We start from the raw sequence: 16051 nt of genomic DNA on the forward strand, positions 1-16051 counted from the left end.
GGGCGCAACAACACCACGTGATTCCATCTACTTATAAAGGGGTTGATGCAGAGTTTGTTGTAACAAAGCGACAAGCATCATGGCTGGCTTGTTCCCATTTTTGTTCATTACTTAGTGGGAAAAGACAGCAATACAATAGCTTCAATTCAACATTTATTTAAAATAGTACCAATACAAGTAGCACACCATCTCAAAGGACACTACACAATCATGTGGATGAAAGCCTGCATTGACCTTTCATGAGACGAACAAGATAAAATACGAATCTACCAACACGAATAGGAAATCCAATCTCGTTTTGTGAAGTTGCACTGAAATCAAGCAAAGTTGTCGGTGTGACATTTAGGTTCGCTATAGCAACAAGTTGAATAGATATCCCTATTTTAACAGAGGCAAAAAAGGAAACATTTACTGGCCAATAAAGGAGGATGAAACATACGACGACAAAAGGAAGCATCTAACCTATCTTGATGGAAAACAAAGTAGGGTAGTAGCATTTCTAAAATGGTTGCATTGATTCATATTAACAGAGATATTCTCTTAAAACAACATTTGTTAAAAATGTAATTTACTTTTAACAGTAGCATTGCATTAATTTTCCAGCACCATTCTTAGATTAATAACAGCAAAATAGTTGTATGGGACATGGGACATGCCAGCACCATGTGTGTCCACGCGTATAAATGGGTGATGCAGAGTATGTTGCCAAGCAGCATATCTGTGTTGGTCCCATATTTGTTCTCTTTGAACCTTTTTCCTATGTGAGGGAATCAAATCTAGTCCTGCACAAACTACCGGACCCCCCAGTTTCTTTCCTTATTCAACAAACACATCGGCTCCTTACAGATGTGTGTACTGGGTTACCCCCTTTTTTCCCCTTTCGACCAACAAAGCAACTGGATAGCCGGTCTATACTAATTTCCCTCCCTCCTTTCTTTATTGAACCACGTCCTAGATTCATGCTCCACCCCACCGCACCCTTCTTTCCTCTTTGAACCAAGACCTAGATTTGACTACAGAATCGAAAAAGATCCGCATGCAGCTAGAGCAATGACGGTTTCAAAGGAAGTTATACCTTAGGATCGTCAGGATGTGGCTAGGCGTGCGGCGGGAGGCCGGATCTGCCCACACTATGTACGGTAGAGATGAAGAAGGGGTCGGTGGCCTCCCACACATGCGCTGGGTGAAAGAGAACAGCGCAGCCGACAATGGATTGCCTCCCTCACCGAAGGGGATAGAGTGAACGCTGCACCTCCTCCCCTTCCCGGTGCGACGGGATCTAGATGGTTCCTTCACCAGCTGTAAGGGGGGAGAGAGAGACAGAGACCAATGCAGTCTTGTTTAGATGTGGTGAGGAGGGTGAGAGAATGTGAATATATATGTAGTGTGGCGAGAGTGTGGAGGGTGCAAACCCTAGCAAACAAGCGATGAGGTTCTAGCTTATATAGTGCTACATATATAGTATGGACTGAGCTCCGGTGCCTTAATTGCACCTGCCTTTGGCTGTATGACAGGTGGGCCATCCACCTGTTGGGCCCACCTGTCATACACCCAAAGGCAGGTGCACTAAGTCATTGAAGTTGCGTCCATATAGTACTCGTGTATACTACTAATATATACTGGAGTGGTTTTCTTATTCTCTCCATGACAATCGTTTTAAATTGTGTAACTACGAAATGAAATTCCTTATTTAACATACGAGTGAAGAAAACTACTACATATGATGAACTAATGATCCACGCGTCATGGTCGCACTTACTGTGCTTCACGTGCGGTACACTACCCTCCGTTAAGTGAACAACCACACATGCTCCAAATTATTGGAAATGTGTGAGAGTGTGTACAAATAAAGAATTTTAATTTCAATTATCGGAAAGGTTTGAGAGTATGTACAGTTTGCCCTCTCTCAATAATTATGGTTTTTTGTGTTCGGCATAACTTGGTCAAACTTTACAAAGTTTGACTTCAGTAAAATCTAATATGCGAAGTAAATAAAAATGGAGGGCTACTACGTCCATCCGGGTTTTTAGTCCACACCATTTTTTAATCAAAGTCTAATCACAGATTTAGTTAATAGCTGGACAAATAAAATTACAGGGGAGATGAAGACAAAGTTGTGAGAAGGCTTAGAAATCAATAAAAAAACTTATGCTCTTAGTACCAACATCGATCCTTCTTAGCGGAAACATTTGGTTCATAGCCAATTGTGTGATAAAATTGCACCACCGTGAAAGACGACAATGTCTCCAATGGAACCAAGGTGAACTGATGAAGGATATCATCTTTGTGGGTAACAAGTAAAGAGCACTGATGGAAGACAACTTGTTTTTCATTGAAAATCGATCAGCTTCACCAGCCGATGCAACCATGAGGCGCAACCATGAGCATCGATAGGTCATCGCGGTGATGCATCATCCATTTGGCATCAAGTTTGGGTGAGGCACCTATGATGTTCGACAAATCCTCACTTTGGTCTGTTTCTTCTCAGTAATCAAGCTCGAGGAAGGAAGAACCACGTGGCAGAGGACAGTGAGGCGGAACAACAATGGCCATCCAATTTTGTGCAGTTGCACTAAAATTGAGGAAGATATGCCCGGGTATGGAGATACGCATCGCTGTTTGCAAAAATATAAAAAATGGATATAGTGTTGTTACTTTATTTTGGCAGTGGTACAAGATTAACAGTGACATCTTAATTGTCAATAAGATTTAATGAAAAATACACCTACAAATAGAAGCATCAATATTATCTTGATGGGAACTAAACCAGGATACCCGAGAAAAAAAGCATTTCTTCATTTAACCAATGATAGTATTAGATTAGCAGCAGCAATAGGAGCATATGGAAAATGACTGCACAACCACCATATACTTTTTGTCGAAACAACATGTATAGCTCCATCGAGGCATAAACCAGGACAACTTTTCGAGTGGCATTTCCTCTGTAATAGTAAAAAATAGTAGGTGAAGTTGGACCAGCCGACAAACCCTAGCTACTGTACATGGGGAGCTCGAGAGTAGTCGTGTAGAAGAAAACCTGCAAGCAGCGGCCTGGGGAGCTCGACCAGCACAAGAACTTATACCTCAGGTGGGCAAGCTGTCGCTTAGGTGCGCGAGCGGGATCTTCCCACACGACGGCAGCGAACAAGGGCGCGGAGGACCTTCGTCCGTGCAAGCACCAGCTCCGAGATGACGGTGCACATCAGCTTCCTCCTTCGCTGATGACGACAACATCAACGTTGCACCTCCTCACCTCCCGCAGTGGACGGGATTCGGCAGGATCTATGACCATCGGTGAGGAGAGAGATAGAGTGGACACTTTATCTTGTTTTGATATGGAGAGGGTGAGAGAGCGAGACGCGAGAAACCCTATCAAACAAGAGGCTATATATACAATGGAGTAAAAACAGCTCTCCATAGTAGTGGTTTTAAATAGAATACGCGCGTTCCTGGAAAAAAGAAATGAAAATAGGCGGACAATTTATTTAACGTACCAAGAAAGAAAACTCGATCAAAAACACGCCCCTGCTTCCAGGACGCGAGAGTCGTCGCACACACACACATAGACATAGACATGCATACCCATGTTTACATAAAATTCCATCTCCATCTCCAATCATATTTGTCCAACTAGCACATTATTTATGTTGTTAATTATATACGCAACAATATTAACGTACATTATCTCTTGTTTGCGGGTGTCCGGACCGCTGCCACGCCTGCTCCTGACCAACCAGCACCCTCTTCGTCACCCACGCATGCTTCCCACCCAAAATGGTTAATGTCGCATTCATGCCCGGCCAGAGCGGATGCGGCCTCTCACTGGCGTCGGCATTGAAGCAGCACGCCGGCCAAGAGAGCATCGCCTGTGCCGCTTCCCAGTGCACGCGACTGCTCCGCATTCAAAGGTCGCAATAACCGGCCACAACAAGCATGTAAAAAGTTCTTGGGAGTCCATGCTACAGCTAGCTGTCCTCCCCCTCCTTGTCAATCTCTTCCAGTAGTACTAGTAATCCATGGTGCGATCCATCGACAAGCAGGCGGGAAAGTTACAGTATACTCAGTTTGCGGTGAGTAGCATGCCGAGCGACCGTGTGGGGTGGAGCCGTGGAGGAGGGCGAGATACGAACGCGACAGGCGTGATTTAAACGTTGGTTTTGCTCGATGGTGCGGTCCAACGAAAGAAATGTTGGTTTCTCTCTGTTTCCATTTTTTCCGAAAAAACGGGAACTTTCCACTCCATTTTCATTCCTACTCCAAGGTTACCCCATTACAACATTCCATCAAATACAATGGAAAACTAGCATGCATGTTGATGCATCTCAATGATTCACAGATCATAGCCAAGATTTAATTCACAACCAAAGACAAAACTTGTGAGAGTGTGTACAAAAGAAAAACTACTGATGGGGTCACTATGTCAGAACCCTGATCCTAAGTCACACCGATCTAGCTTGTAACACATCATATCACTTTGCGGCCTCAGGCATGATATTCCCACGGGTGCCACCTTACCTGGCCCGGGACTGTTTTGCACCTTTTGGCTCACGTATATGATAGTGTGGCTAGCATCCATATGACAGAGAACCAAGGCCGACATGACTAGTCATGAATCCAAAGTGGCACTAACTTACAGGGACATGCATACATGACCCAGCAACGAACGTGTCGGTCATCAACGTATGAACCCAAGTTGTAGCAAGCTACAAGCACTTAAAGGAACAACGCGTGACATTTTCCCGAAGGGACAGAGACAGGAATGAAGAAGGAAACATGCTGGCTAGCCTAAGTGTTCCGGAGTAGTAGCAAGCTACCATGGCTCGGTGGAAGCACTAGGAGACATTTCCCGGTAAGAGAGGCTACCAAGAATAGACAACTAGGTTGTCGGATCCCACACATACCAAGAATTTCAATAACATACACACAATATGCTTGATACATGCAAATACAACATGGAATCACAACAAAACTCTACGACTCAAAGTATTTATTCCTTAGGCTCCGAGGAGCTATATATTACAAACATGGGTCTGATGATCCATCATTCAAGTCATACAAGCAACAAGCACATGCGGAAGCATAAACATATATGAGTACAGACATCTGAAAAGAGAGAAGGCTAGTAAGCCTATCTATCTACAAGACCCTCCAAAGGGTACAAGATCGTAGCTGAGGTAACAAGACAAACTTCGAAGTCCATGCATAACTTCTAGTGAGACTGAAGTCTCTCTGCAAGAACATAAATTAAGCAAACGGGAGTACAAATGTACCCAGCAAGACTTACATCAAAACTAGCTACATTTGCATCAGTATCAACAAAGGGGTGGTGTAGTTTTACTGCAGTAAGCCAGCTTTGACTTAGTGGTTGTCCTATACTACGACTGCAAGTAACTCTTTTGGGGAGGCGCACAATAGTCCACATATTCACCAATCAATACACCACTATGGATCCACTCCCGTCTCCCTATGAGAACGCCATCCATAGCACTCACGCCTATCTTGCGCATTTTAGAGTATCCACTTTCACTTGTCTATGAACTGTATAGGCAACCCATAAGTCATTTATTGCGGATGCTGCTATTCGAATAGATCATTTATAACCTTGTAGGGGTGTACTTCTTCACGCACGCTCTCGCCACTTACCACCATGCACATGTCGTGTATCTCGGCAACCTTCAAGTGGAAGCCTGGTGAGGTAGTCAGCCACGACCTGACTAACCACACAAGTCTCTATCCAGGTTTATCGCCTATTCGGGTTCCATCCGCAAGGAGATCCGGCCAGGGTTTCACTCACGGACGCAAACGATGAGAGCAGGGTTCCCGAGGCACCAAACGGGCGTCCCGGTACACCGTGCCTTGTGTCTCTGCTGCATCATAGCCCACCCCTAGGGTCAGCGCTACACATGGACCCAATCATATATCCTACAAACACCAGAAACTAGTTGAAACTCGGACAAAGATCAAGGCGATTAATAAGTCGAGAGGGTCCCTTAAGCATTCCAATGAGTGGTAGTAGCTGTTCATGGATCACAAACACAGAACTCAGTTCCTGAGGACAGTTTCAATGAGACAACCCACCATGTACTCCTACATGGCCTCTCACCGCTACCTTTACCAAATCGTGTTCACACACTTAGCTCTCAAAAGTAGGACATGTTCACCACATTCCAATTCATCCCCGATGAATCGGACCTGACCCAACTCTAAGCAGTAGCAGGAATGACAAACAAGCATGAATGAGTAGGCACATCATGGCTCAAACAACTCCTAGTCATGCTAGTGGGTTTCATCTAATTACTGTGGCAATGACAGGTCATGCAGAAGAAAGGGGTTCAACTACCGCAGCATGTAATAGTTGAATCATTGTTGTCCTAATGCAGTAAAAGAGAGCAGGAGCGAGAGAGTGAGATTTTATCGCAATGAACAAGGGGGTTTTGCTTGCCTGGCACTTCTGAAGATAGAATATCTCCTCATCGGTGTCATCGAACTCATTGTCGGAACCACACCTACTAAGAGGGGACAAGCACTAACAAACAAAGAAGAAACACAATCCACGCAATGCAACAATATGATGCATGAATGTGACATGGCAATATGCTATGATTTGAGCTAATGTAGCTAGCAACAATTTAAATGAAGTCCATATGAACCAAGGGTTCATATGCAAACTCCATATCAAGCATTTAAAATGTCATTATCATGTTTTGATTTAAGTAGCAAAGTAAAGTTGCTTTATCATGCATGAAACTAATACCAATGGATAGATTGGATTTTTATGATCATTTTTCATATATAATTTCTTTCATTCTGAGTTATGGTTGATTTTCTATGATTTTCTAAAGTTTATAACATTTTCTGGAATTTCCTGGTTATTTAAAATAAGATAAATCCAGAAAATGCTTTATTGCATCAGCATTATGTCACTATGACGTCAGCGAGTCAACATGGCCCGTCCAGGTCAAACCTGACCAGTGGGGCCCGTATGTCAGTGACTAACTATCTAACCTACATTAATTAGTGCTAATCTAGAATCGTTAGTGAGGTGGGGCCCGCATGTCAGTGTCTAGGCTCATAACATAGTTAGTTAGCACTAAACTAATCCTAATTTTTTGTTAATTAGGAGGCTGGGCCCCCACGAGGAGGCCATTAGTGGTGGTTAAGCAAGGGTTAGGACGACGGCTCATCGCCGGTGATATGTCTCGAACGTATCTATAATTTTTTATTGTTCCATGCTATTATATTATCTCTTTTGGATGTTAATGGGCTTTATTTTACACTTTTATATTATTTTTGGGACTAACCTACTAACCCAAGGCCCAGTGCAAATTGTTGTTTTTTTGCCTATTTCAGTGTTTCGCAGAAAAGGAATATCAAACGGAATGAAACCTTCGGGAGAGTTATTTTTGGAACAAACGTGATCGAGAGGACTTGGAGTAGATGTCAATCAACCAACGAGGTGTCCACGAGGGATGGGGGTACGCCTACCCCCCTGGGCGCGCCGTCCCCCCTCGTGGGCCCCTCGTGTCTCCACCGACTTACTTCTTCCTCCTATATATGTTCATATACCCCGAAAATATCCAGGAGCACCATGAAACCCTATTTCCACCGCCGCAACCTTCTGTACCCAAGAGATCCCATCTTGGGGCCTTTTTTGGAGCTCCGACGGGCGGGGGGGGGCATCGATCACGGAGGGCCTCTACATCAACTCCATGGCCCCTCCGATGATGTGTGAGTAGCTTACTTCAGACCTTCGGGTCCATAGCTATTAGCTAGATGGCTTCTTCTCTCTCTTTGGATCTCAATACAAAGTTCTCCTCGATCTTCTTGGAGATCTATTTGATGTAACTCTTTTTGCGGTGTGTTTGTTGAGATCCGATGAATTGTGGGTTTATAATCAGCTCTATCTATGAACAATATTTGATTCTTCTCTGAAATATTTTATGTATGATTGGTTATCTTTGCAAGTCTCTTTGAATTATCAGTTTCGTTTGGCCTACTAGATTGATCTTTCTTGCAATGGGAGAAGTGCTTAGCTTTGGGTTCAATATTGCGGTGCTCGATCCTAGTGACAGAAAGGGAAACGACACGTATTGTATTGTTGCCATCGAGGATAAAAATATGGGGTTTATATCATATTGCTTGAGTTTATCCCTCTACATCATGTCATCTTACCTAATGTGTTACTCTGTTCTTATGAACTTAATACTATAGATGCATGCTAGATAGCGGTCAATGTGTGGGGTAATAGTAGTAGATGCAGGCAGGAGTCAGTCTACTTGTCACGGACGTGATGCCTATATACATGATCATTCCTAGGTATTCTCATAATTATTCCCTTGTCTATCAATTGCTCGACAGTAATTTGTTCACCCACCGTAATACTTATGCTATCTTGAGAGAAGCCACTAGTGAAACCTATGGCCCCCGGGTCTATTCTCCATTATATTAATCTCTCGTCAACAAGTTATTTCTGGCACCGTTTATTTTGCAATCTTTACTTTCAATCTATATCATAAAAATACCAAAAATATTTATCTTATCATTATTATCTCTATCAAATCTCACTCTCGTAAGTGACCGTGAAGGGATTGAAAACCCCTTTATCGCGTTGGTTGCGAGGTTCTTATTTGTTTGTGTAGGTACGAGGGACTTGCGTGTAGTCTCCTACTGGATTAATACCTTGGTTCTCAAAAACTGAGGAAAGACTTACGCTACTTTGTTGCATCACCCTTTCCTCTTCGAGGGAAAACCTACGCAATGCTCAAGAGGTAGCAAGAGGGATTTCTGGCGCCATTACCGGGGAGATCTACGCACAAGTCAAGACATACCAAGTACCCATCACAAACTCTTATCCCTTGCATTACATTATTTTCCATTTGCCTCTCATTTTCCTCTCCCCCACTTCACCCTTGCCGTTTTATTCACCCTCCTTTTCTATTCCCCTTCCCTTTTCCAGTTTGTCTCTTTTCGCTTGCCTCTTGTGTGCTTGTGTGTTGGATTGTTTGTCATGATGGCTCAAGATAATACTAAATTGTGTGACTCTTCTAATACCATCAATAATGATTTTATGAACACTCCGATTGCTCCTCTTACCGATGCTGAATCTTGTGAAAATAATACTGCTTTACTGAATCTTGTCATGAAAGACCCCTTTTCCGACCTTCCTAGTGAAGATGCCGCTACCCATCAAAACAACTTTGTTGATTTGTGTGATATGCAAATGAATAAAGATGTGGATAATGATTTTTTTAAATTGAAGCTTTTCCCGTTTTCTCTTAGAGATCGTGCTAAAACTTGGTTTTTGAATTTGCCTAAAAATAGTATTGATTCATGGAATAAGTGCAAAGATGCTTTTATTTGTAAGTATTTTCCTCCTGCTAAGATCATAACTCTTAGAAACGATATTATGAATTTTAAGAAACTTGATCATGAACATGTTGCACAAGCTTGGGAGAGGATGAAATTAATGATACGTAATTTCCCTACACATGGTTTGAATCTTTGGATTATTATACAATTTTTTTTATGCCGGATAGAATTTTGCCTCTACAAATCTTTTAAATTCGGCCACGGGAGGCACTTTTATGGAAATCACTTTAGGAGAAGCTACTAAACTCCTAGATAATATTATGGTTAATTATTCTCAATGGCACACTGAAAGATCTACTAGTAAAAAGGTGCATTCTATAGAAGAAATTAAAGTTTTTAGTGGAAATATGGATGAACTTATGAAATTGTTTGCTAGTAAGAGTGTTTCTTCTGATCCTAATGATATGCCTTTGTCTACTTTTATTGAGAATAATAAAGAATCTATGGATGTGAATTTTGTTGGTAGGAACAATTTTGGTAATAACGCATATAGAGGTAATTTTAATCCTAGGCCGTTTCCTAATAATTCCTCTAATAATTATGGTAATTCCTACAACAATTCTTATGGAAATTATAATAAGATGCCCTGTGATTTTGAATCTAATATTAAAGAATTTATTAGTTCACAAAAGATTATCAATGCTTTGATTGAAGAAAAATTGTCTAAGATTGATGAGTTGGCTAGGAACGTGGATATAATTTCTCTTGATGTTCATTCTTTGAAACTTAGATCTATTCCACCTAAGCATGATATCAGCGAGTCTCTCAAAGCTATGAGAATTTCCATTGATGAGTGCAAAGAAAGAACCGCTAGGATGCATGCTAAAAAAGATTGCTTTGTTAAAGCGTGTTCTTCTAGTTTCCATGATAATAATGACGAAGATCTAAAAGATATTGATGTGTCTCCTATTAAATCTTTGTTTTGCAATATGAATCTTGATAATGATGGGACTGGATATGAGTCAACTTTAGTTAGAAGGCGTCCTAATGATTCAGAGTTTTTAGATCTTGATGCAAAAATTGATAAAAGTGGGATGGGAGAGGTCAAAACTTTACATAGCAATGAACCCACTATCTTGGATTTCAAGGAATTTAATTATGATAATTGTTCTTTAATAGATTGTATTTCCTTGTTGCAATTCATGCTAAATTCTCTGCATGCTTATCGTCAAAATAAAGCTTTTACTAAACATATCATTGATGCTTTAATGCAATCTTATGAAGAAAAGCTTGAATTGGAAGTTTCTATCCCTAGAAAACTTTATGATGAGTGGGAACCTACTATTAAAATTAAAATTAGAGATCATGAATGCTATGCGTTGTGTGATTTGGGTGCTACTGTTTCCATGATTCCTAAAACCTTGTGTGATTTGCTATGTTTCCGTGAACTTGATGATTGTTCTTTAAACTTGCATCTTGCGGATTCCACCATTAAGAAACCTATGGGAAGAATTAATGTTGTTCTTATTGTTCCAAATAGGAATTATGTGCCCGTGGATTTCATTGTTCTTGATATTGATTGCAATCCTACATGTCCTATTATTCTTGGTAGACCTTTCCTTAGAACAATTGGTGCAATTATTGATATGAAGGAAGGGAATATTAGATTCCAATTTACATTAAGGAAGGGCATGGAAAACTTTCCTAGAAAGAAAATTAAATTACCTTATGAATCTATTATGAGAGCCACTTATGGATTGCATACCAAAGATGATAATACCTAGATCTATCCTTGCTTTTATGCCTAGCTAGGGGCGTTAAATGATAGCGCTTGTTGGGAGGAAACCCAATTTTATTTTTGTTCCTTGCTTTTTGATTCTTTTTAGTAATAAATAATTCATCTAGACTCTGCTTAGACGTGGTTTTATGCATTTAATTAGTGTTTGTGGCAAGTAGAACCTTTGGGAAGACTTGGGGAAGGTCTTTGCGATCTTGCTGTAAAAAACAGAAACTTTAGCGCTCACGAGATTTGCTGCCATTTTTTACTGGAGAGTGATATTTAGTTAATTCTTTCTGAGGACGATTAATAGATAAATTCCTCACGTCCAGAAGTTTATTTTATAATTTTTGGGGTTCGAGAAGTATTCAAAACCTACAGAATACTACAGATTGTTCTGTTTTTGACAGATTCTGTTTTTCGTGTGTTGTTTGCTTATTTTGATTAATCTATGACTAGTATTTGACTGTATGAACCATAGATAAGTTGGAATAAAATAGGATTAACACCAATATAAATAAATAATGAGTTCATTACAGTACCTTAAGTGGTGGTTTGTTTTATTTTACTAACGGAGCTCATGAGATTTTCTGTTTAAGTTTTGTGTTGTGAAGTTTTCACGTTTTGGGTAAAGATTTGATGGATTATGGAACAAGGAGTGGAAAGAGCCTAAGCTTGGGGATGCCCAAGGCACCAAAAGGTAAAATTAAAGGACAACCAAAATCCTAAGCTTGGGGATGCCCCGAAAGGCATCCCCTCTTTCGTCTTCTCATATCGGTAACTTTACTTGAGGCTATATTTTTATTCACCACATGATATGTGTTTTGCTTGGAGCGTCTTGTATGATTTGAGTCTTTGCTTTTTAGTTTACCACAATCATCCTTTCTGTACACACCTTTTGGAGAGACTCACATGAATCGGAATTTATTAGAATACTCTATGTGCTTCACTTATATCTTTTGAGCTAGATAATTTTGCTCCAGTGCTTCACTTATATCTTTTAGAGAACGGTGGTGGTTCTATTTTGTAGAAATTATTGATCTCTCATGCTTCACTTATATTATTTTGAGAGTCCTTTAGAACAGCATGGTAATTTGCTTTGGTTATGAATTTAGTCCTAATATGATAGGCATCCAAGATTGGTATAATAAAAACTTTCATAAAAAGTGCATTGAGTACTAGGAGAAGTTTGATACTTGATAATTATTTTGAGATATAAAGGTGGTAATATTAGAGCATGCTAGTTGAGTAGTTGTGAATTTGAGAAATATTGTGTTGAAGTTCGCAAGTCTCGTAGCATGCACGTATGGTGACCGTTGTGTAACAAATTTGAAACATGAGGTGTTATTTGATTGTCTTCCTTATGAGTGGCGGTCGGGGATGAGCGATGGTCTTTTCCTACCAATTTATCCCCCTAGGAGCATGCGCGTAATGCTTGGTTTTTGATGACTTGTAGATTTTTGCAATAAGTTTGTGAGTTATTTATGACTAATGTTGAGTCCATGGATTATATGCACTCTCACCCTTCCATCATTGCTAGCCTCTTCGGTACCTTGCATTGCCCTTTCTCACCATGAGAGTTGGTGCAAACTTCGCCGGTGCATCCAAACCCCATGATATGATACGCTCTATCACACATAAACCTCCTTATATCTTCCTCAAAACAGCCACCATACCTACCTATTATGGCATTTCCATAGCCATTCCGAGATATATTTCCATGCAATTTCCACCGTTCCGTTTATCATGACACACATCATCATTGTCATATTGCCTTGCATGATGATGTAGTTGACATCGTATTTGTGGCAAAGCCACCATTCATAATTTTTCATACTTGTCACTCTTGATTCATTGCCCTTCCCGGTACACTGCCGGAGGCATTCATATAGAGTCATACTTTGCTCTAGTATCGAGTTGTAATCATTGAGTTGTAAATAAATAGAAGTGTGATGATCATCATTAATAGAGCATTATCCCAAAAAGGCCAACAAAAGAGATAAGAAAAAGAAATAAAAAGGGGCAATGCTACTATCCTTTTTTTCCACACTTGTGCTTCAAAGTAGCACCATGATCTTTATGATAGAGAGTCTCTTATTTTGTCACTTTCATATACTAGTGGGAATTTTTCATTATAGAACTTGGCTTGTATATTCCAACAATGGGCTTCATCAGATTCCCTAGGTCTTCGTGAGCAAGGAACTTGGATGCACACCCACTTAGATTCTTTTGTTGAGCTTTCATACATTTATAGCTCTAGTGCATCCGTTGCATGGTAATCCCTACTCCTTACATTGACATCAATTAATGGGCATCTCCCTAGCCCATTGATTAGTCGCGTCGATGTTAGACTTTCTCCTTTTTTGTCTTCTCCACATAACCCCCATCATCATATTCTACTCCACCCATAGTGCTATATCCATGGCTCATGCTCATGTATTGCATGAAAGTTGAAAAAAGGTTGAGATTACTAAAGTGTGAAACAATTGCTTGGCTTGACATCAGGGTTGTGCATGATGAGAGCATTCTTGTGTGATGAAAATGGAGCATGACCAAACTATATGATTTTCTAGGGATGAACATTCTTTTTCCATGTTATTTTGAGAAGACATAATTGCTTAGTCTGTATGCTTGAAGTATTATTATTTCTATATCAATATTAAACTTTTGTCTTGAATCTTTCGGATCTGAATAGTCATGCCACAATAAAGAGAATTACATTGAGAATTATGCTAGGTAGCATTCCACATCAAAAATTCTGTTTTTATCATTTACCTACTCGAGGACGAACATGAATTAAGCTTGGGGATGCTTGATACGTCTCCAACGTATCTATAATTTTTGATTGTTCCATGCTATTATATTATCTATTTTGGATGTTAATGGGCTTTATTTTACACTTTTATATTGTTTTTGGGACTAACCTACTAACCCAAGGCCGAGTGCAAATAGCTGTTTTTTGCCTATTTTCAGTGTTTCATAGAATAGGAATATCAAACAGAATCCAAACGGAATGGAACCTTCGGGAGAGTTATTTTTAGAACAAACGTGATCCAGAGGACTTGGAGTAGACGTCAAGCAGCCAACAAGGTGGCCACGAGGCAGGGGGCGCGCCCTCCCCCTCGTGGGCCCTCGTGGCACCACCTACCTACTTCTTCCTCCTATATATGTTCATATACCCCGAAAACATCCAGGAGCACCACGAAACCCTATTTCCACCGCCTCAACCTTCTGTACCCAAGAGATCCCTTCTTGGGGCCTTTTCCGGAGCTCCACCGGAGGGGGCATCGATCACGGAGGGCCTCTACATCAACTCCATGGCCCCTCCGATGATGTGTGAGTAGTTTAATTCAGACCTTCGGGTCCATAGCTATTAGCTAGATGGCTTCTTCTCTCTCTTTGGATCTCAATACAAAGTTATCCTCGGTCTTCTTAGAGATCTATACGATGTAACTCTTTTTGCGGTGTGTTTGTCGAGATCCGATGAATTGTGGGTTTATGACCAAGTCTATCTATGGACAATATTTGATTCTTCTCTGAAATCTTTTATGTATGATTGGTTATCTTTGCAAGTCTCTTCAAATTATCATTTTGGTTTGGCCTACTAGATTGATCCTTCTTGCAATGAGAGAAGTGCTTAGCTTTGTGTTTAATCTTGCGGTGTTCGATCCCAGTGACAGAAAGGGAAACGACACATATTGTATTGTTGCCATCAAGGATAAAAATATGGGGTTTATATTATATTGCTTGAGTTTATCCCACTACATCATGTCATCTTAACTTATGAGTTACTCTGTTCTGATGAACTTAATACTCTAGATGCATGCTGGATAGCGGTTGATGTGTGGAGTAATAGTAGTAGATGCAGGCAGGAGTCGGTCTACTTGTCACGGACGTGATGCCTATATACATGATCATGCCTAGATATTCTCATAATTATTCACTTTTCTATCAATTGCTCGACGGTAATTTGTTCACCCATCGTAATACTTATGCTATCTTGAGAGAAGCCACTAGTGAAACCCATGGCCCCTGGGTCTATTCTCCATTATATTAATCTCTCGTCAACAAGTTATTTCTGGCACCGTTTATTTTGCAATCTTTACTTTCAATCTATATCATAAAAATACCAAAAATATTTATCTTATCATTATTATCTCTATCTGATCTCACTCTCGTAAGTGACCGTGAAGGGATTGACAACCCCTTTATCGCGTTGGTTGCGAGGTTCTTATTTGTTTGTGTAGGTACGAGGGACTTGCGTGTAGTCTCCTACTGGATTGATACCTTGGTTCTCAAAAACTGAGGGAAATACTTATGCTACTTTGTTGCATCACCCTTTCCCCTTCAAGGGAAAACCAACATAGTGCTCAAGAGGTAGCAGCCGGCGATGACAAAGATGGCGGGGTGGCTCAGAAATGCTCCTCTGGCTACCAAATCGGCGGCGGAGAGCACCTTCATGACCCCCGAGCTCCCCCGCGTCGGTTGAAACCATTGGGTGGTGTTGGGGCCATCTAAAACATCGGCAACGATGATGTAAGCGGTGGCCGGAGCTCGGACGTCGGCCGAGTCGATGCTACGGTGCAATAGGGGAGGAACTAGTGGGTGCTAAGTGCTCCTGGGGAAGTACTGAAAAGGAAGACACGCTCAGGCATGAGTGATGGCGTTAGTAGCCGTGGTGGTGCCATGGCCGGCGGCAGTGAGGTCTCGGGCTTGATGGAAGCGACAGGCAGAGGGGGCAAACGAGCACGTGGAGAGACGGGTTCGGCATAGTGGCTCACAGTGGTTGTAGGGGGCGTCGAAGTGGGCTCGGGGAAGGCTCGGTGCAGGCTGAATGGCGAGGTCGATCTTCGGCGGACGAGGATGAAGAAGAGGTCGGGGGTGACGCTCCGAGGGCCTTCTGGTCGCATGGATCGGCAGAGACGACATAGTGGTCGACGACGGAGAACGTGGACCGGTCGGAGA

This window comes from Triticum urartu, chromosome 2A, assembly GCF_056163025.1.
Source record: "Triticum urartu cultivar PI428250 chromosome 2A, HENAU_Tu73, whole genome shotgun sequence".
In the NCBI taxonomy this organism is placed as follows: Eukaryota; Viridiplantae; Streptophyta; class Magnoliopsida; order Poales; family Poaceae; genus Triticum; species Triticum urartu.